General features: G+C 45.1%; 2 long non-coding RNA genes across 2 annotated transcripts; both read left to right on the top strand.

Annotated features, from left to right (window-relative positions):
- Positions 1 to 10,433: 10,433 nt before the first annotated feature.
- Positions 10,434 to 15,446, top strand: LOC140690402 (uncharacterized). The gene is made up of 3 exons (XR_012065672.1): positions 10,434 to 10,606; positions 13,807 to 13,879; positions 15,253 to 15,446. It is a non-coding gene; the product is annotated as an uncharacterized lncRNA (long non-coding RNA).
- Positions 15,447 to 15,725: 279 nt separating this feature from the next.
- LOC140690403 (uncharacterized) lies at positions 15,726 to 20,738 on the top strand. The gene is made up of 3 exons (XR_012065673.1): positions 15,726 to 15,898; positions 19,099 to 19,171; positions 20,545 to 20,738. It is a non-coding gene; the product is annotated as an uncharacterized lncRNA (long non-coding RNA).
- Positions 20,739 to 21,909: the final 1,171 nt, after the last annotated feature.

Here is a 21,909-nt window from a genome sequence, read left to right as displayed (position 1 = left end):
CTGCATCCGACGAGAAGTTCCTAAGGTAAATGTGATTCTACCCACTAGCGTCCCATGGGCCTTTCTTCTTCCCTCTTTCCTTTTGTTCAGATCTCTATGCACAGTACCAATGGAGGGAAGTGTGTCCCTTTTCAGTTGATGGTTTCACACGTCTTTAAACTTTCTAACAGTTCACAGTACACAGAGACCCACTAAAGGAGACTTATGTTCCTATAATATCCGTACACCCGGAATACATATGCGTCGCCTGATTTCTGCTGAAACACCCGCACTCTCAGGACATGGATCCATTGGTTTCATGGGGGCTGAAATTCCAAGAAATGAAACCAACCCCAATGTGCACTTTGCTGTCAGTCTCTTTTGCTCTTAGTACACTTTGGCAGAGCTACTTGCCTTTGTTATAGGCTTCTTACAAGTCTTCTCTACGTAGCCTAGAATATGGCATTCCTTCATCCTGTTGGAAGACATACAAGTCTACATCACGGACTAGGAATCCATTTGATTCCAAATCGGCATTAGGGTTAGGTCACGATATGTTCTTATGAATCAAAATTTACGAATATGAATGCACGCCTCCGAATAGCAGTGTGCTGAGTACATGCAAGCCGCGATAATGGGTCGATGCATGCTGAATGATCCTTGACATCACCTTAAGTATTTTCTTTTGAATAATCATGGTTCCCTTGGTAAATATCAGCCAACCGTACCATTTTGGTGTTTGTTTGTTGGTTTGATTCTTTGTTGGTCTGCTTCTCGCTTGTATTGCAAACACGACAGGCCATGCATCTCTCCTTAAGCTTGAAACAGAGAGTCAAATAAGCTGATTCACTTAAGAGAGTGCTTCCAATCACCTATGATTTCCTGCTTCCCTCTCCCATCTTTAGGGTTTTGATGTCCTCCTTGCCTTCTTCTTGTTTCTTCTTTGCCACTCCTGCTCTTCTTGCATTTCCAATAATGGTTTCTTCTTTCCATTTCATCTTGCTGCTTTTCTATTCAGGGTAGATTTCTCAACCATTCTTGTAGGATAAGTTTTGAACTGCTGAATTCTTTTAAGATTTGCCGGTTTGTGGAATTTTCTAGCTCTGCCGTTATTAGGACTGGCGGTCATGTGGCATAGGCTCCCCTAGGTGGCAGCATTTGGCCATTCAGGATATGGTCTGTGTCCTGGCACTCCTCCCTCTCCTGCAATATTGCTGCCGAGATATCAGCTGAATCCCCTCTTGAGGTTCCCTTGTGACTATGTTGTTTCCTCCAGGTGCATTTTAAATCACTGTGATATTCGTGAGCTTTGTTGATTTGAATCATACAGCTGCTGGTAGGTCTATTGGGATTCCACCTCCTTTGGATGCTGTGTAATTCCTGAATTCGCATACATGATTCTTTCTTGGCTTTCAGGAAGTTTCAGTCTGATTTTTCTACAGATAAATTTTCAGACATTTTTTGTTTCCTTATCTCTTGCTTTTCCATCTGGGACCCTTATGAATTCTAGTCTTTCATGCCCTGTCTTAACCCAGGGTTCAACAGCAATGTTTACATTGCTTTGCACTTGCTTTCCTATGTCTGCTTCTGACCGAGGTTTTTCTGATCCCATGTCTTCACAGTCATTCACGCGTCCCTCTGCATTATCTAGTCTGCTTACGACTAAATTTTAGCCCTGATATTATCACATCCATTGAGTTTCCTGATATTTTTTGGCTCGTCTTTAGACTTTCTCTTCCCCTTTTCCGGTATTCTGCCTTATGTGATTCTGAGACACTGTTGTTTTTCAGTGATTTCCTGACCTCCATTTTCAACACATGGTCTGGATAGCGTTTTGCAGTCTAGTTGTTTGAAAGCTTATCTTTTGGGCCTTCAATATCTTTGGAACTGAAAATGGTACTTCCTGTTTCTTTTACTGTACTTCTTCACCTCTACTGCTCAGGTAATATCAGGTATGTAATGTGGACTTCTAGGGCTTTGTTAAGTGAAAATTTTAGACTTTTGGCTCTACGCAATTCCATGGGATTTCTGTGCGGACAATTTCTCCTAGACATTGATGCCATATCGTGTTCCTGTGTGTGTTGTCTGGTATATCTCCAATTGCTGTTGTTGCATTAGTTTTGATGAAAAACCAATACTATTTCGATTTGCATAACTTCATTTTGATAATGCTTATCTCACAATTCTGAAAGTGCGCAGGACACTTCCTCTTGTGGAAATGAAGCTTTTAAAGGTTCTCAGCTCTGCATTCTGCTCTATGTCATTTTGGAGTGTTTCCAAAACAGCAAACTGAGAGTGCGCTTGTGCTTTGTAGTTCCACGGGAATGTGCCAATGAAAGCAGTTCTTCTCAGAGCTTCTCTGTCTACAGAAACACCAGTGGAAGCATATCTATGGATGTCACATATCAGGGCCTGCTGGAATGATCCCGCAGACCTACCTTGGTGTCCTCGGTGCCGTACCGTGCTGGTGCCATCCAAAATGTAGCATCCGCTTTAGGGAGATAATGCTGTAGGTAATGCTTCCTCTTCTAACGCTGTGGACTTGGACCACTCTTCCTTGTCCTCTCATCCTTGTGGCACGGGTGCACGAAGGCAACCACACAGCTGTTGCGCATCCTGTGCCTCAAACCAAACCATAATCCCAGCCCAGGTTATGAATGTAGCAGATCCTAAGTCTTTTCATTCTGATTTCAAAACCAAGGCCCCCTGGATCCCTCAGACCAGATGAACGATATCTCTGATTCAGCCCCACACGTGCTCTATTGGCAGAATGCCCAATTGGTCCCTGGTCCTGCAGATGCACTGGGTGTGGCCATGGGACATATTGGTAATCTCAACCACGTGACCAGTTTTGATGCTTTATCATTGGTACACATTTTGGTTTGCTCTCTTGATTCGACCCACCACATCCCACAATGCACTCCAGATCCCTGAGACTCAGCGTGTGCCATCATTCGTAGCCCTATCCCTCACAGAACGTTGCCTCTGCTACCTCAAATTTGGCAGCTGGGATCTTGGACTCCGAATCAACTGTGGGGATATTTTGCGCTGGTTTCTTTGAGTTCTGTCAGCCAAGCATCTGCTGTGCACTCTTGTAAATCTCAGCACATCACCTTCTATCCCATGTCTCCTGTCCGCTTGAGAGTGTGCGTCCAAGTTAAACAGAGTTTCACCCTTGTTGCTCCATCACCAGGGGTCAGACCCTCACTGGATTCCATTTCCTGCTTTGCCTTCTCCTGCTTCCAGGTGTCCTGAGGCCTCATCCTGTCTTTGGAAGTAACAGACCTCTCTTCGGCAAGTGTCCTGTGCCAAGGGCTGGGTGAGTGGATGTTTCCATTGCTCTGTTCATGGGAGCGAGTGAGTGCAGGTTGCACTTCTTCTCTGCCAACTGCGCATTGATGAATCAACACTATCCAGATACATTTCACAGAAATGTGATATTTGCTTAGCTCTTTGTTTCTATACAGCCGTGGTGGGAGGGATGGTCCGAATACACCTGTTTTGACATTGTGTTGATATCTCATTTGCAGTCTTTAAGAAGTTTAAAAGAATTCATTTACATGTTTTGGGAGTTATACGAAAATGAAGTTATTTTTGAAACACACTCAATCGACCTAGAAGCCAGACTTGTCAATTTTGGTAACATTTTGTCAGCTCGACGGAAAACCTAGACAGATAGAATGCAAATTGGCAGTCCAAACTGTTAAAGGGTTCATGTCGGCTCTTTACGGTTGAAGCCTCCGAAACCAACAGGAACCATGAAATAACTATTGGAAACTTGAAATAACCCCCAAACTTGGATACACTTGTGCATTGGTGCCCTTTACTCCCAATGACACCTACTGGCCAATATTGGCATTTCAAGGGGTAACATCCCTCTCTAAAAATACAAGAGGAAACAAACCAAATATATACATTTAGGTTTGAATCCAAAAGCACCTAGAGGCATTCTAGCTAGGAGAACCCTGCTGCAATTATGCTAGTCTATGGAGAACCAGGTGTTCTTCTATCAGTGATGAGAACGCTTAATCATCCGATCATGTTGGGTAAAGCCATTTAACGCAACCAAGTCTGCACCCGCATGATATAGTGCCCACGGGGGCTTGACTCAAGTGAAAGACGATCCACATAAGCTGTGTCTTTTATATCATTGGCGACTTTTACAGCACAGTTCTCTTTCTGACTTGTACTATTTACCTATACTGTCTTGAAAAATTGAGGCCTAATACAGATTCAAGTTCAGTCAGATTCCCCTCTCTTACCACACTCCCTTCACCCCAGGGAAGACATAAACACAACATTTGCTGAATCTAGCAGAAGGCCATCGTTTCTAGGTGTGAGCTAAGTATTCAATACCTATCTATTTCAGCCAAGTTTATTGGACCTTTAAGGAGTTCACTGTTGTTCACAGAGTGTGAAGCTGGAGGAACTCTGATTCTAGGAGGGGCTTGTTTTACTCGTAATGGCTTCATTGCAGCTCAGCTACTGATCCTTCAAAATGGATGCCTGTGTGGAGGGGAGGGAAGGCAAGTGCTTGCTAGCTAGGCCCAAACCTGGGAAAAGGCTTACCTGGGCTTGGTGAATTCTGGTCTGAATGGCTTGGGAAGGCCCCTTGGGAAGTGTGGATTCCCATGACCTCTTCCAAGAACAGGAGCGTTTTGATCATCTCTGCCATCTCTTCTCTTGCAGACGTCAGGGACCTTGGACCCGTTCTTGGAGAAGAGAATTGAGGAACTTCCTCAAGTCCACGTTGGCACTCCGTATGTTTCTGCCAGTATCAGCGAGGTTCAATATGTCTCATGAAGGTCTTTTGAGCCTGGTATCCTCTACAGCTGTCTCCACGCCAGTATTCTCCATTGTAGCAGAACATCTCTCATCCATGTGTTCGCATCTCTCCTCAATCCGTTCAGCCAGCTTTTCGGCCAGCTTCTCTTCGTGTCTCCCCTAAAGTTGACTTCACCAGGACTGGGCAAGTCTGAAAGTACCTCGGAGCCTCACCAGTAAGCTGATGACAGGCAGATCTTCCACTGTCTGCCCTTTCAGGTTCTGGAAACTGACCTGTGACCTCAGGTCTTTGGGCAGCAGCAGTATCTCGAACTTACACAGCTTCCCGGACCAAACACCTAAGCCAAGCTCCACAGAGGGCGGCAGCCCCTCCATCACACTGATCCACCCACAGAACTCTGCCCGGTTACCTAGGATCCAACAGCCACAACAAGCCTCGCGGTACACACCAACATTCCACCTGGAATCCAACCGCTAACTGCCATCCCCAATGGCTGCTGCATCTTGTCAGTGTTGGGGGAGGGGCTGCATCCGACGAGAAGTTCCTAAGGTAAATGTGATTCTACCCACTAGCGTCCCATGGGCCTTTCTTCTTCCCTCTTTCCTTTTGTTCAGATCTCTATGCACAGTACCAATGGAGGGAAGTGTGTCCCTTTTCAGTTGATGGTTTCACACGTCTTTAAACTTTCTAACAGTTCACAGTACACAGAGACCCACTAAAGGAGACTTATGTTCCTATAATATCCGTACACCCGGAATACATATGCGTCGCCTGATTTCTGCTGAAACACCCGCACTCTCAGGACATGGATCCATTGGTTTCATGGGGGCTGAAATTCCAAGAAATGAAACCAACCCCAATGTGCACTTTGCTGTCAGTCTCTTTTGCTCTTAGTACACTTTGGCAGAGCTACTTGCCTTTGTTATAGGCTTCTTACAATTCTTCTCTACGTAGCCTAGAATATGGCATTCCTTCATCCTGTTGGAAGACATACAAGTCTACATCACGGACTAGGAATCCATTTGATTCCAAATCGGCATTAGGGTTAGGTCACGATATGTTCTTATGAATCAAAATTTACGAATATGAATGCACGCCTCCGAATAGCAGTGTGCTGAGTACATGCAAGCCGCGATAATGGGTCGATGCATGCTGAATGATCCTTGACATCACCTTAAGTATTTTCTTTTGAATAATCATGGTTCCCTTGGTAAATATCAGCCAACCGTACCATTTTGGTGTTTGTTTGTTGGTTTGATTCTTTGTTGGTCTGCTTCTCGCTTGTATTGCAAACACGACAGGCCATGCATCTCTCCTTAAGCTTGAAACAGAGAGTCAAATAAGCTGATTCACTTAAGAGAGTGCTTCCAATCACCTATGATTTCCTGCTTCCCTCTCCCATCTTTAGGGTTTTGATGTCCTCCTTGCCTTCTTCTTGTTTCTTCTTTGCCACTCCTGCTCTTCTTGCATTTCCAATAATGGTTTCTTCTTTCCATTTCATCTTGCTGCTTTTCTATTCAGGGTAGATTTCTCAACCATTCTTGTAGGATAAGTTTTGAACTGCTGAATTCTTTTAAGATTTGCCGGTTTGTGGAATTTTCTAGCTCTGCCGTTATTAGGACTGGCGGTCATGTGGCATAGGCTCCCCTAGGTGGCAGCATTTGGCCATTCAGGATATGGTCTGTGTCCTGGCACTCCTCCCTCTCCTGCAATATTGCTGCCGAGATATCAGCTGAATCCCCTCTTGAGGTTCCCTTGTGACTATGTTGTTTCCTCCAGGTGCATTTTAAATCACTGTGATATTCGTGAGCTTTGTTGATTTGAATCATACAGCTGCTGGTAGGTCTATTGGGATTCCACCTCCTTTGGATGCTGTGTAATTCCTGAATTCGCATACATGATTCTTTCTTGGCTTTCAGGAAGTTTCAGTCTGATTTTTCTACAGATAAATTTTCAGACATTTTTTGTTTCCTTATCTCTTGCTTTTCCATCTGGGACCCTTATGAATTCTAGTCTTTCATGCCCTGTCTTAACCCAGGGTTCAACAGCAATGTTTACATTGCTTTGCACTTGCTTTCCTATGTCTGCTTCTGACCGAGGTTTTTCTGATCCCATGTCTTCACAGTCATTCACGCGTCCCTCTGCATTATCTAGTCTGCTTACGACTAAATTTTAGCCCTGATATTATCACATCCATTGAGTTTCCTGATATTTTTTGGCTCGTCTTTAGACTTTCTCTTCCCCTTTTCCGGTATTCTGCCTTATGTGATTCTGAGACACTGTTGTTTTTCAGTGATTTCCTGACCTCCATTTTCAACACATGGTCTGGATAGCGTTTTGCAGTCTAGTTGTTTGAAAGCTTATCTTTTGGGCCTTCAATATCTTTGGAACTGAAAATGGTACTTCCTGTTTCTTTTACTGTACTTCTTCACCTCTACTGCTCAGGTAATATCAGGTATGTAATGTGGACTTCTAGGGCTTTGTTAAGTGAAAATTTTAGACTTTTGGCTCTACGCAATTCCATGGGATTTCTGTGCGGACAATTTCTCCTAGACATTGATGCCATATCGTGTTCCTGTGTGTGTTGTCTGGTATATCTCCAATTGCTGTTGTTGCATTAGTTTTGATGAAAAACCAATACTATTTCGATTTGCATAACTTCATTTTGATGATGCTTATCTCACAATTCTGAAAGTGCGCAGGACACTTCCTCTTGTGGAAATGAAGCTTTTAAAGGTTCTCAGCTCTGCATTCTGCTCTATGTCATTTTGGAGTGTTTCCAAAACAGCAAACTGAGAGTGCGCTTGTGCTTTGTAGTTCCACGGGAATGTCCCAATGAAAGCAGTTCTTCTCAGAGCTTCTCTGTCTACAGAAACACCAGTGGAAGCATATCTATGGATGTCACATATCAGGGCCTGCTGGAATGATCCCGCAGACCTACCTTGGTGTCCTCGGTGCCGTACCGTGCTGGTGCCATCCAAAATGTAGCATCCGCTTTAGGGAGATAATGCTGTAGGTAATGCTTCCTCTTCTAACGCTGTGGACTTGGACCACTCTTCCTTGTCCTCTCATCCTTGTGGCACGGGTGCACGAAGGCAACCACACAGCTGTTGCGCATCCTGTGCCTCAAACCAAACCATAATCCCAGCCCAGGTTATGAATGTAGCAGATCCTAAGTCTTTTCATTCTGATTTCAAAACCAAGGCCCCCTGGATCCCTCAGACCAGATGAACGATATCTCTGATTCAGCCCCACACGTGCTCTATTGGCAAAATGCCCAATTGGTCCCTGGTCCTGCAGATGCACTGGGTGTGGCCATGGGACATATTGGTAATCTCAACCACGTGACCAGTTTTGATGCTTTATCATTGGTACACATTTTGGTTTGCTCTCTTGATTCGACCCACCACATCCCACAATGCACTCCAGATCCCTGAGACTCAGCGTGTGCCATCATTCGTAGCCCTATCCCTCACAGAACGTTGCCTCTGCTACCTCAAATGTGGCAGCTGGGATCTTGGACTCCGAATCAACTGTGGGGATATTTTGCGCTGGTTTCTTTGAGTTCTGTCAGCCAAGCATCTGCTGTGCACTCTTGTAAATCTCAGCACATCACCTTCTATCCCATGTCTCCTGTCCGCTTGAGAGTGTGCGTCCAAGTTAAACAGAGTTTCACCCTTGTTGCTCCATCACCAGGGGTCAGACCCTCACTGGATTCCATTTCCTGCTTTGCCTTCTCCTGCTTCCAGGTGCCCTGAGGCCTCATCCTGCCTTTGGAAGTAACAGACCTCTCTTCGGCAAGTGTCCTGTGCCAAGGGCTGGGTGAGTGGATGTTTCCATTGCTCTGTTCATGGGAGCGAGTGAGTGCAGGTTGCACTTCTTCTCTGCCAACTGGGCATCGATGAATCAACACTATCCAGATACATTTCACAGAAATGTGATATTTGCTTAGCTCTTTGTTTCTATACAGCCGTGGTGGGAGGGATGGTCCGAATACACCTGTTTTGACATTGTGTTGATATCACATTTGCAGTCTTTAAGAAGTTTAAAAGAATTCATTTACATGTTTTGGGAGTTATACGAAAATGAAGTTATTTTTTGAAACACACTCAATCGACCTAGAAGCCAGACTTGTCAATTTTGGTAACATTTTGTCAGCTCGACGGAAAACCTAGACAGATAGAATGCAAATTGGCAGTCCAAACTGTTAAAGGGTTCATGTCGGCTCTTTACGGTTGAGGCCTCCGAAACCAACAGGAACCATGAAATAACTATTGGAAACTTGAAATAACCCCCAAACTTGGATACACTTGTGCATTGGTGCCCTTTACTCCCAATGACACCTACTGGCCAATATTGGCATTTCAAGGGGTAACATCCCTCTCTAGGAAAATACAAGAGGAAAGAAACCAAATATATACATTTAGGTTTGAATCCAAAAGCACCTAGAGGCATTCTAGCTAGGAGAACCCTGCTGCAATTATGCTAGTCTATGGAGAACCAGGTGTTCTTCTATCAGTGATGAGAACGCTTAATCATCCGATCATGTTGGGTAAAGCCATTTAACGCAACCAAGTCTGCACCCGCATGATATAGTGCCCACGGGGGCTTGACTCAAGTGAAAGACGATCCACATAAGCTGTGTCTTTTATATCATTGGCGACTTTTACAGCACAGTTCTCTTTCTGACTTGTACTATTTACCTATACTGTCTTGAAAAATTGAGGCCTAATACAGATTCAAGTTCAGTCAGATTCCCCTCTCTTACCACACTCCCTTCACCCCAGGGAAGACATAAACACAACATTTGCTGAATCTAGCGGAAGGCCATCGTTTCTAGGTGTGAGCTAAGTATTCAATTCCTATCTATTTCAGCCAAGTTTATTGGACCTTTAAGGAGTTCACTGTTGTTCACAGAGTGTGAAGCTGGAGGAACTCTGATTCTAGGAGGGGCTTGTTTTACTCGTAATGGCTTCATTGCAGCTCAGCTACTGATCCTTCAAAATGGATGCCTGTGTGGAGGGGAGGGAAGGCAAGTGCTTGCTAGCTAGGCCCAAACCTGGGAAAAGGCTTACCTGGGCTTGGTGAATTCTGGTCTGAATGGCTTGGGAAGGCCCCTTGGGAAGTGTGGATTCCCATGACCTCTTCCAAGAACAGGAGCGTTTTGATCATCTCTGCCATCTCTTCTCTTGCAGACGTCAGGGACCTTGGACCCGTTCTTGGAGAAGAGAATTGAGGAACTTCCTCAAGTCCACGTTGGCACTCCGTATGTTTCTGCCAGTATCAGCGAGGTTCAATATGTCTCATGAAGGTCTTTTGAGCCTGGTATCCTCTACAGCTGTCTCCACGCCAGTATTCTCCATTGTAGCAGAACATCTCTCATCCATGTGTTCGCATCTCTCCTCAATCCGTTCAGCCAGCTTTTCGGCCAGCTTCTCTTCGTGTCTCCCCTAAAGTTGACTTCACCAGGACTGGGCAAGTCTGAAAGTACCTCGGAGCCTCACCAGTAAGCTGATGACAGGCAGATCTTCCACTGTCTGCCCTTTCAGGTTCTGGAAACTGACCTGTGACCTCAGGTCTTTGGGCAGCAGCAGTATCTCGAACTTACACAGCTTCCCGGACCAAACACCTAAGCCAAGCTCCACAGAGGGCGGCAGCCCCTCCATCACACTGATCCACCCACAGAACTCTGCCCGGTTACCTAGGATCCAACAGCCACAACAAGCCTCGCGGTACACACCAACATTCCACCTGGAATCCAACCGCTAACTGCCATCCCCAATGGCTGCTGCATCTTGTCAGTGTTGGGGGAGGGGCTGCATCCGACGAGAAGTTCCTAAGGTAAATGTGATTCTACCCACTAGCGTCCCATGGGCCTTTCTTCTTCCCTCTTTCCTTTTGTTCAGATCTCTATGCACAGTACCAATGGAGGGAAGTGTGTCCCTTTTCAGTTGATGGTTTCACACGTCTTTAAACTTTCTAACAGTTCACAGTACACAGAGACCCACCAAAGGAGACTTATGTTCCTATAATATCCGTACACCCGGAATACATATGCGTCGCCTGATTTCTGCTGAAACACCCGCACTCTCAGGACATGGATCCATTGGTTTCATGGGGGCTGAAATTCCAAGAAATGAAACCAACCCCAATGTGCACTTTGCTGTCAGTCTCTTTTGCTCTTAGTACACTTTGGTAGAGCTACTTGCCTTTGTTATAGGCTTCTTACAATTCTTCTCTACGTAGCCTAGAATATGGCATTCCTTCATCCTGTTGGAAGACATACAAGTCTACATCACGGACTAGGAATCCATTTGATTCCAAATCGGCATTAGGGTTAGGTCACGATATGTTCTTATGAATCAAAATTTACGAATATGAATGCACGCCTCCGAATAGCAGTGTGCTGAGTACATGCAAGCCGCGATAATGGGTCGATGCATGCTGAATGATCCTTGACATCACCTTAAGTATTTTCTTTTGAATAATCATGGTTCCCTTGGTAAATATCAGCCAACCGTACCATTTTGGTGTTTGTTTGTTGGTTTGATTCTTTGTTGGTCTGCTTCTCGCTTGTATTGCAAACACGACAGGCCATGCATCTCTCCTTAAGCTTGAAACAGAGAGTCAAATAAGCTGATTCACTTAAGAGAGTGCTTCCAATCACCTATGATTTCCTGCTTCCCTCTCCCATCTTTAGGGTTTTGATGTCCTCCTTGCCTTCTTCTTGTTTCTTCTTTGCCACTCCTGCTCTTCTTGCATTTCCAATAATGGTTTCTTCTTTCCATTTCATCTTGCTGCTTTTCTATTCAGGGTAGATTTCTCAACCATTCTTGTAGGATAAGTTTTGAACTGCTGAATTCTTTTAAGATTTGCCGGTTTGTGGAATTTTCTAGCTCTGCCGTTATTAGGACTGGCGGTCATGTGGCATAGGCTCCCCTAGGTGGCAGCATTTGGCCATTCAGGATATGGTCTGTGTCCTGGCACTCCTCCCTCTCCTGCAATATTGCTGCCGAGATATCAGCTGAATCCCCTCTTGAGGTTCCCTTGTGACTATGTTGTTTCCTCCAGGTGCATTTTAAATCACTGTGATATTCGTGAGCTTTGTTGATTTGAATCATACAGCTGCTGGTAGGTCTATTGGGATTCCACCTCCTTTGGATGCTGTGTAATTCCTGAATTCGCATACATGATTCTTTCTTGGCTTTCAGGAAGTTTCAGTCTGATTTTTCTACAGATAAATTTTCAGACATTTTTTGTTTCCTTATCTCTTGCTTTTCCATCTGGGACCCTTATGAATTCTAGTCTTTCATGCCCTGTCTTAACCCAGGGTTCAACAGCAATGTTTACATTGCTTTGCACTTGCTTTCCTATGTCTGCTTCTGACCGAGGTTTTTCTGATCCCATGTCTTCACAGTCATTCACGCGTCCCTCTGCATTATCTAGTCTGCTTACGACTAAATTTTAGCCCTGATATTATCACATCCATTGAGTTTCCTGATATTTTTTGGCTCGTCTTTAGACTTTCTCTTCCCCTTTTCCGGTATTCTGCCTTATGTGATTCTGAGACACTGTTGTTTTTCAGTGATTTCCTGACCTCCATTTTCAACACATGGTCTGGATAGCGTTTTGCAGTCTAGTTGTTTGAAAGCTTATCTTTTGGGCCTTCAATATCTTTGGAACTGAAAATGGTACTTCCTGTTTCTTTTACTGTACTTCTTCACCTCTACTGCTCAGGTAATATCAGGTATGTAATGTGGACTTCTAGGGCTTTGTTAAGTGAAAATTTTAGACTTTTGGCTCTACGCAATTCCATGGGATTTCTGTGCGGACAATTTCTCCTAGACATTGATGCCATATCGTGTTCCTGTGTGTGTTGTCTGGTATATCTCCAATTGCTGTTGTTGCATTAGTTTTGATGAAAAACCAATACTATTTCGATTTGCATAACTTCATTTTGATAATGCTTATCTCACAATTCTGAAAGTGCGCAGGACACTTCCTCTTGTGGAAATGAAGCTTTTAAAGGTTCTCAGCTCTGCATTCTGCTCTATGTCATTTTGGAGTGTTTCCAAAACAGCAAACTGAGAGTGCGCTTGTGCTTTGTAGTTCCACGGGAATGTGCCAATGAAAGCAGTTCTTCTCAGAGCTTCTCTGTCTACAGAAACACCAGTGGAAGCATATCTATGGATGTCACATATCAGGGCCTGCTGGAATGATCCCGCAGACCTACCTTGGTGTCCTCGGTGCCGTACCGTGCTGGTGCCATCCAAAATGTAGCATCCGCTTTAGGGAGATAATGCTGTAGGTAATGCTTCCTCTTCTAACGCTGTGGACTTGGACCACTCTTCCTTGTCCTCTCATCCTTGTGGCACGGGTGCACGAAGGCAACCACACAGCTGTTGCGCATCCTGTGCCTCAAACCAAACCATAATCCCAGCCCAGGTTATGAATGTAGCAGATCCTAAGTCTTTTCATTCTGATTTCAAAACCAAGGCCCCCTGGATCCCTCAGACCAGATGAACGATATCTCTGATTCAGCCCCACACGTGCTCTATTGGCAGAATGCCCAATTGGTCCCTGGTCCTGCAGATGCACTGGGTGTGGCCATGGGACATATTGGTAATCTCAACCACGTGACCAGTTTTGATGCTTTATCATTGGTACACATTTTGGTTTGCTCTCTTGATTCGACCCACCACATCCCACAATGCACTCCAGATCCCTGAGACTCAGCGTGTGCCATCATTCGTAGCCCTATCCCTCACAGAACGTTGCCTCTGCTACCTCAAATGTGGCAGCTGGGATCTTGGACTCCGAATCAACTGTGGGGATATTTTGCGCTGGTTTCTTTGAGTTCTGTCAGCCAAGCATCTGCTGTGCACTCTTGTAAATCTCAGCACATCACCTTCTATCCCATGTCTCCTGTCCGCTTGAGAGTGTGCGTCCAAGTTAAACAGAGTTTCACCCTTGTTGCTCCATCACCAGGGGTCAGACCCTCACTGGATTCCATTTCCTGCTTTGCCTTCTCCTGCTTCCAGGTGTCCTGAGGCCTCATCCTGTCTTTGGAAGTAACAGACCTCTCTTCGGCAAGTGTCCTGTGCCAAGGGCTGGGTGAGTGGATGTTTCCATTGCTCTGTTCATGGGAGCGAGTGAGTGCAGGTTGCACTTCTTCTCTGCCAACTGGGCATCGATGAATCAACACTATCCAGATACATTTCACAGAAATGTGATATTTGCTTAGCTCTTTGTTTCTATACAGCCGTGGTGGGAGGGATGGTCCGAATACACCTGTTTTGACATTGTGTTGATATCTCATTTGCAGTCTTTAAGAAGTTTAAAAGAATTCATTTACATGTTTTGGGAGTTATACGAAAATGAAGTTATTTTTTGAAACACACTCAATCGACCTAGAAGCCAGACTTGTCAATTTTGGTAACATTTTGTCAGCTCGACGGAAAACCTAGACAGATAGAATGCAAATTGGCAGTCCAAACTGTTAAAGGGTTCATGTCGGCTCTTTACGGTTGAAGCCTCCGAAACCAACAGGAACCATGAAATAACTATTGGAAACTTGAAATAACCCCCAAACTTGGATACACTTGTGCATTGGTGCCCTTTACTCCCAATGACACCTACTGGCCAATATTGGCATTTCAAGGGGTAACATCCCTCTCTAGGAAAATACAAGAGGAAAGAAACCAAATGTATACATTTAGGTTTGAATCCAAAAGCACCTAGAGGCATTCTAGCTAGGAGAACCCTGCTGCAATTATGCTAGTCTATGGAGAACCAGGTGTTCTTCTATCAGTGATGAGAACGCTTAATCATCCGATCATGTTGGGTAAAGCCATTTAACGCAACCAAGTCTGCACCCGCATGATATAGTGCCCACGGGGGCTTGACTCAAGTGAAAGACGATCCACATAAGCTGTGTCTTTTATATCATTGGCGACTTTTACAGTACAGTTCTCTTTCTGACTTGTACTATTTACCTATACTGTCTTGAAAAATTGAGGCCTAATACAGATTCAAGTTCAGTCAGATTCCCCTCTCTTACCACACTCCCTTCACCCCAGGGAAGACATAAACACAACATTTGCTGAATCTAGCGGAAGGCCATCGTTTCTAGGTGTGAGCTAAGTATTCAATTCCTATCTATTTCAGCCAAGTTTATTGGACCTTTAAGGAGTTCACTGTTGTTCACAGAGTGTGAAGCTGGAGGAACTCTGATTCTAGGAGGGGCTTGTTTTACTCGTAATGGCTTCATTGCAGCTCAGCTACTGATCCTTCAAAATGGATGCCTGTGTGGAGGGGAGGGAAGGCAAGTGCTTGCTAGCTAGGCCCAAACCTGGGAAAAGGCTTACCTGGGCTTGGTGAATTCTGGTCTGAATGGCTTGGGAAGGCCCCTTGGGAAGTGTGGATTCCCATGACCTCTTCCAAGAACAGGAGCGTTTTGATCATCTCTGCCATCTCTTCTCTTGCAGACGTCAGGGACCTTGGACCCGTTCTTGGAGAAGCGAATTGAGGAACTTCCTCAAGTCCACGTTGGCACTCCGTATGTTTCTGCCAGTATCAGCGAGGTTCAATATGTCTCATGAATGTCTTTTGAGCCTGGTATCCTCTACAGCTGTCTCCACGCCAGTACTCTCCATTGCAGCAGAACATCTCTCATCCATGTGTTCGCATCTCTCCTCAATCCGTTCAGCCAGCTTTTCGGCCAGCTTCTCTTCGTGTCTCCCCTAAAGTTGACTTCACCAGGACTGGGCAAGCCTGAAAGTACGTCGGAGCCTCACCAGTAAGCTGATGACAGGCAGATCTTCCACTGTCTGCCCTTTCAGGTTCTGGAAACTGACCTGTGACCTCAGGTCTTTGGGCAGCAGCAGTATCTCGAACTTACACAGCTTCCCGGACCAAACACCTAAGCCAAGCTCCACAGAGGGCGGCAGCCCCTCCATCACACTGATCCACCCACAGAACTCTGCCCGGTTACCTAGGATCCAACAGCCACAACAAGCCTCGCGGTACACACCAACATTCCACCTGGAATCCAACCGCTAACTGCCATCCCCAATGGCTGCTGCATCTTGTCAGTGTTGGGGGAGGGGCTGCATCCGACGAGAAGTTCCTAAGGTAAATGTGATTCTACCCACTAGCGTCCCATGGGCCTTTCTTCTTCCCTCTTTCCTTTTGTTCAGATCTCTATGCACAGTACCAATGGAGGGAAGTGTGTCCCTTTTCAGTTGATGGTTTCACACGTCTTTAAACTTTCTAACAGTTCACAGTACACAGAGACCCACTAAAGGAGACTTATGTTCCTATAATATCCGTACACCCGGAATACATATGCGTCGCCTGATTTCTGCTGAAACACCCGCACTCTCAGGACATGGATCCATTGGTTTCATGGGGGCTGAAATTCCAAGAAATGAAACCAACCCCAATGTGCACTTTGCTGTCAGTCTCTTTTGCTCTTAGTACACTTTGGCAGAGCTACTTGCCTTTGTTATAGGCTTCTTACAATTCTTCTCTACGTAGCCTAGAATATGGCATTCCTTCATCCTGTTGGAAGACATACAAGTCTACATCACGGACTAGGAATCCATTTGATTCCAAATCGGCATTAGGGTTAGGTCACGATATGTTCTTATGAATCAAAATTTACGAATATGAATGCACGCCTCCGAATAGCAGTGTGCTGAGTACATGCAAGCCGCGATAATGGGTCGATGCATGCTGAATGATCCTTGACATCACCTTAAGTATTTTCTTTTGAATAATCATGGTTCCCTTGGTAAATATCAGCCAACCGTACCATTTTGGTGTTTGTTTGTTGGTTTGATTCTTTGTTGGTCTGCTTCTCGCTTGTATTGCAAACACGACAGGCCATGCATCTCTCCTTAAGCTTGAAACAGAGAGTCAAATAAGCTGATTCACTTAAGAGAGTGCTTCCAATCACCTATGATTTCCTGCTTCCCTCTCCCATCTTTAGGGTTTTGATGTCCTCCTTGCCTTCTTCTTGTTTCTTCTTTGCCACTCCTGCTCTTCTTGCATTTCCAATAATGGTTTCTTCTTTCCATTTCATCTTGCTGCTTTTCTATTCAGGGTAGATTTCTCAACCATTCTTGTAGGATAAGTTTTGAACTGCTGAATTCTTTTAAGATTTGCCGGTTTGTGGAATTTTCTAGCTCTGCTGTTATTAGGACTGGCGGTCATGTGGCATAGGCTCCCCTAGGTGGCAGCATTTGGCCATTCAGGATATGGTCTGTGTCCTGGCACTCCTCCCTCTCCTGCAATATTGCTGCCGAGATATCAGCTGAATCCCCTCTTGAGGTTCCCTTGTGACTATGTTGTTTCCTCCAGGTGCATTTTAAATCACTGTGATATTCGTGAGCTTTGTTGATTTGAATCATACAGCTGCTGGTAGGTCTATTGGGATTCCACCTCCTTTGGATGCTGTGTAATTCCTGAATTCGCATACATGATTCTTTCTTGGCTTTCAGGAAGTTTCAGTCTGATTTTTCTACAGATAAATTTTCAGACATTTTTTGTTTCCTTATCTCTTGCTTTTCCATCTGGGACCCTTATGAATTCTAGTCTTTCATGCCCTGTCTTAACCCAGGGTTCAACAGCAATGTTTACATTGCTTTGCACTTGCTTTCCTATGTCTGCTTCTGACCGAGGTTTTTCTGATCCCATGTCTTCACAGTCATTCACGCGTCCCTCTGCATTATCTAGTCTGCTTACGACTAAATTTTAGCCCTGATATTATCACATCCATTGAGTTTCCTGATATTTTTTGGCTCGTCTTTAGACTTTCTCTTCCCCTTTTCCGGTATTCTGCCTTATGTGATTCTGAGACACTGTTGTTTTTCAGTGATTTCCTGACCTCCATTTTCAACACATGGTCTGGATAGCGTTTTGCAGTCTAGTTGTTTGAAAGCTTATCTTTTGGGCCTTCAATATCTTTGGAACTGAAAATGGTACTTCCTGTTTCTTTTACTGTACTTCTTCACCTCTACTGCTCAGGTAATATCAGGTATGTAATGTGGACTTCTAGGGCTTTGTTAAGTGAAAATTTTAGACTTTTGGCTCTACGCAATTCCATGGGATTTCTGTGCGGACAATTTCTCCTAGACATTGATGCCATATCGTGTTCCTGTGTGTGTTGTCTGGTATATCTCCAATTGCTGTTGTTGCATTAGTTTTGATGAAAAACCAATACTATTTCGATTTGCATAACTTCATTTTGGTAATGCTTATCTCACAATTCTGAAAGTGCGCAGGACACTTCCTCTTGTGGAAATGAAGCTTTTAAAGGTTCTCAGCTCTGCATTCTGCTCTATGTCATTTTGGAGTGTTTCCAAAACAGCAAACTGAGAGTGCGCTTGTGCTTTGTAGTTCCACGGGAATGTCCCAATGAAAGCAGTTCTTCTCAGAGCTTCTCTGTCTACAGAAACACCAGTGGAAGCATATCTATGGATGTCACATATCAGGGCCTGCTGGAATGATCCCGCAGACCTACCTTGGTGTCCTCGGTGCCGTACCGTGCTGGTGCCATCCAAAATGTAGCATCCGCTTTAGGGAGATAATGCTGTAGGTAATGCTTCCTCTTCTAACGCTGTGGACTTGGACCAATCTTCCTTGTCCTCTCATCCTTGTGGCACGGGTGCACGAAGGCAACCACACAGCTGTTGCGCATCCTGTGCCTCAAACCAAACCATAATCCCAGCCCAGGTTATGAATGTAGCAGATCCTAAGTCTTTTCATTCTGATTTCAAAACCAAGGCCCCCTGGATCCCTCAGACCAGATGAACGATATCTCTGATTCAGCCCCACACGTGCTCTATTGGCAAAATGCCCAATTGGTCCCTGGTCCTGCAGATGCACTGGGTGTGGCCATGGGACATATTGGTAATCTCAACCACGTGACCAGTTTTGATGCTTTATCATTGGTACACATTTTGGTTTGCTCTCTTGATTCGACCCACCACATCCCACAATGCACTCCAGATCCCTGAGACTCAGCGTGTGCCATCATTCGTAGCCCTATCCCTCACAGAACGTTGCCTCTGCTACCTCAAATGTGGCAGCTGGGATCTTGGACTCCGAATCAACTGTGGGGATATTTTGCGCTGGTTTCTTTGAGTTCTGTCAGCCAAGCATCTGCTGTGCACTCTTGTAAATCTCAGCACATCACCTTCTATTCCATGCCTCCTGTCCACTTGAGAGTGTGCATCCAAGTTAAACAGAGTTTCACCCTTGTTGCTCCATCACCAGGGGTCAGACCCTCACTGGATTCCATTTCCTGCTTTGCCTTCTCCTGCTTCCAGGTGTCCTGAGGCCTCATCCTGTCTTTGGAAGTAACAGACCTCTCTTCGGCAAGTGTCCTGTGCCAAGGGCTGGGTGAGTGGATGTTTCCATTGCTCTGTTCATGGGAGCGAGTGAGTGCAGGTTGCACTTCTTCTCTGCCAACTGGGCATCGATGAATCAACACTATCCAGATACACTTCACAGAAATGTGATATTTGCTTAGCTCTTTGTTTCTATACAGCCGTGGTGGGAGGGATGGTCCGAATACACCTGTTTTGACATTGTGTTGATATCTCATTTGCAGTCTTTAAGAAGTTTAAAAGAATTCATTTACATGTTTTGGGAGTTATACGAAAATGAAGTTATTTTTTGAAACACACTCAATCGACCTAGAAGCCAGACTTGTCAATTTTGGTAACATTTTGTCAGCTCGACGGAAAACCTAGACAGATAGAATGCAAATTGGCAGTCCAAACTGTTAAAGGGTTCATGTCGGCTCTTTACGGTTGAAGCCTCCGAAACCAACAGGAACCATGAAATAACTATTGGAAACTTGAAATAACCCCCAAACTTGGATACACTTGTGCATTGGTGCCCTTTACTCCCAATGACACCTACTGGCCAATATTGGCATTTCAAGGGGTAACATCCCTCTCTAGGAAAATACAAGAGGAAAGAAACCAAATGTATACATTTAGGTTTGAATCCAAAAGCACCTAGAGGCATTCTAGCTAGGAGAACCCTGCTGCAATTATGCTAGTCTATGGAGAACCAGGTGTTCTTCTATCAGTGATGAGAACGCTTAATCATCCGATCATGTTGGGTAAAGCCATTTAACGCAACCAAGTCTGCACCCGCATGATATAGTGCCCACGGGGGCTTGACTCAAGTGAAAGACGATCCACATAAGCTGTGTCTTTTATATCATTGGCGACTTTTACAGTACAGTTCTCTTTCTGACTTGTACTATTTACCTATACTGTCTTGAAAAATTGAGGCCTAATACAGATTCAAGTTCAGTCAGATTCCCCTCTCTTACCACACTCCCTTCACCCCAGGGAAGACATAAACACAACATTTGCTGAATCTAGCGGAAGGCCATCGTTTCTAGGTGTGAGCTAAGTATTCAATTCCTATCTATTTCAGCCAAGTTTATTGGACCTTTAAGGAGTTCACTGTTGTTCACAGAGTGTGAAGCTGGAGGAACTCTGATTCTAGGAGGGGCTTGTTTTACTCGTAATGGCTTCATTGCAGCTCAGCTACTGATCCTTCAAAATGGATGCCTGTGTGGAGGGGAGGGAAGGCAAGTGCTTGCTAGCTAGGCCCAAACCTGGGAAAAGGCTTACCTGGGCTTGGTGAATTCTGGTCTGAATGGCTTGGGAAGGCCCCTTGGGAAGTGTGGATTCCCATGACCTCTTCCAAGAACAGGAGCGTTTTGATCATCTCTGCCATCTCTTCTCTTGCAGACGTCAGGGACCTTGGACCCGTTCTTGGAGAAGCGAATTGAGGAACTTCCTCAAGTCCACGTTGGCACTCCGTATGTTTCTGCCAGTATCAGCGAGGTTCAATATGTCTCATGAATGTCTTTTGAGCCTGGTATCCTCTACAGCTGTCTCCACGCCAGTACTCTCCATTGCAGCAGAACATCTCTCATCCATGTGTTCGCATCTCTCCTCAATCCGTTCAGCCAGCTTTTCGGCCAGCTTCTCTTCGTGTCTCCCCTAAAGTTGACTTCACCAGGACTGGGCAAGCCTGAAAGTACCTCGGAGCCTCACCAGTAAGCTGATGACAGGCAGATCTTCCACTGTCTGCCCTTTCAGGTTCTGGAAACGGACCTGTGACCTCAGGTCTTTGGGCAGCAGCAGTATCTCGAACTTACACAGCTTCCCGGACCAAACACCTAAGCCAAGCTCCACAGAGGGCGGCAGCCCCTCCATCACACTGATCCACCCACAGAACTCTGCCCGGTTACCTAGGATCCAACAGCCACAACAAGCCTCGCGGTACACACCAACATTCCACCTGGAATCCAACCGCTAACTGCCATCCCCAATGGCTGCTGCATCTTGTCAGTGTTGGGGGAGGGGCTGCATCCGACGAGAAGTTCCTAAGGTAAATGTGATTCTACCCACTAGCGTCCCATGGGCCTTTCTTCTTCCCTCTTTCCTTTTGTTCAGATCTCTATGCACAGTACCAATGGAGGGAAGTGTGTCCCTTTTCAGTTGATGGTTTCACACGTCTTTAAACTTTCTAACAGTTCACAGTACACAGAGACCCACTAAAGGAGACTTATGTTCCTATAATATCCGTACACCCGGAATACATATGCGTCGCCTGATTTCTGCTGAAACACCCGCACTCTCAGGACATGGATCCATTGGTTTCATGGGGGCTGAAATTCCAAGAAATGAAACCAACCCCAATGTGCACTTTGCTGTCAGTCTCTTTTGCTCTTAGTACACTTTGGCAGAGCTACTTGCCTTTGTTATAGGCTTCTTACAATTCTTCTCTACGTAGCCTAGAATATGGCATTCCTTCATCCTGTTGGAAGACATACAAGTCTACATCACGGACTAGGAATCCATTTGATTCCAAATCGGCATTAGGGTTAGGTCACGATATGTTCTTATGAATCAAAATTTACGAATATGAATGCACGCCTCCGAATAGCAGTGTGCTGAGTACATGCAAGCCGCGATAATGGGTCGATGCATGCTGAATGATCCTTGACATCACCTTAAGTATTTTCTTTTGAATAATCATGGTTCCCTTGGTAAATATCAGCCAACCGTACCATTTTGGTGTTTGTTTGTTGGTTTGATTCTTTGTTG

This window comes from Vicugna pacos, chromosome 30, assembly GCF_048564905.1.
Source record: "Vicugna pacos chromosome 30, VicPac4, whole genome shotgun sequence".
Taxonomy (NCBI): Eukaryota; Metazoa; Chordata; class Mammalia; order Artiodactyla; family Camelidae; genus Vicugna; species Vicugna pacos.
The sequence above is the reverse complement of the archived record's forward strand: the minus strand, read 5'-3'. Positions and strand labels throughout refer to the sequence as shown.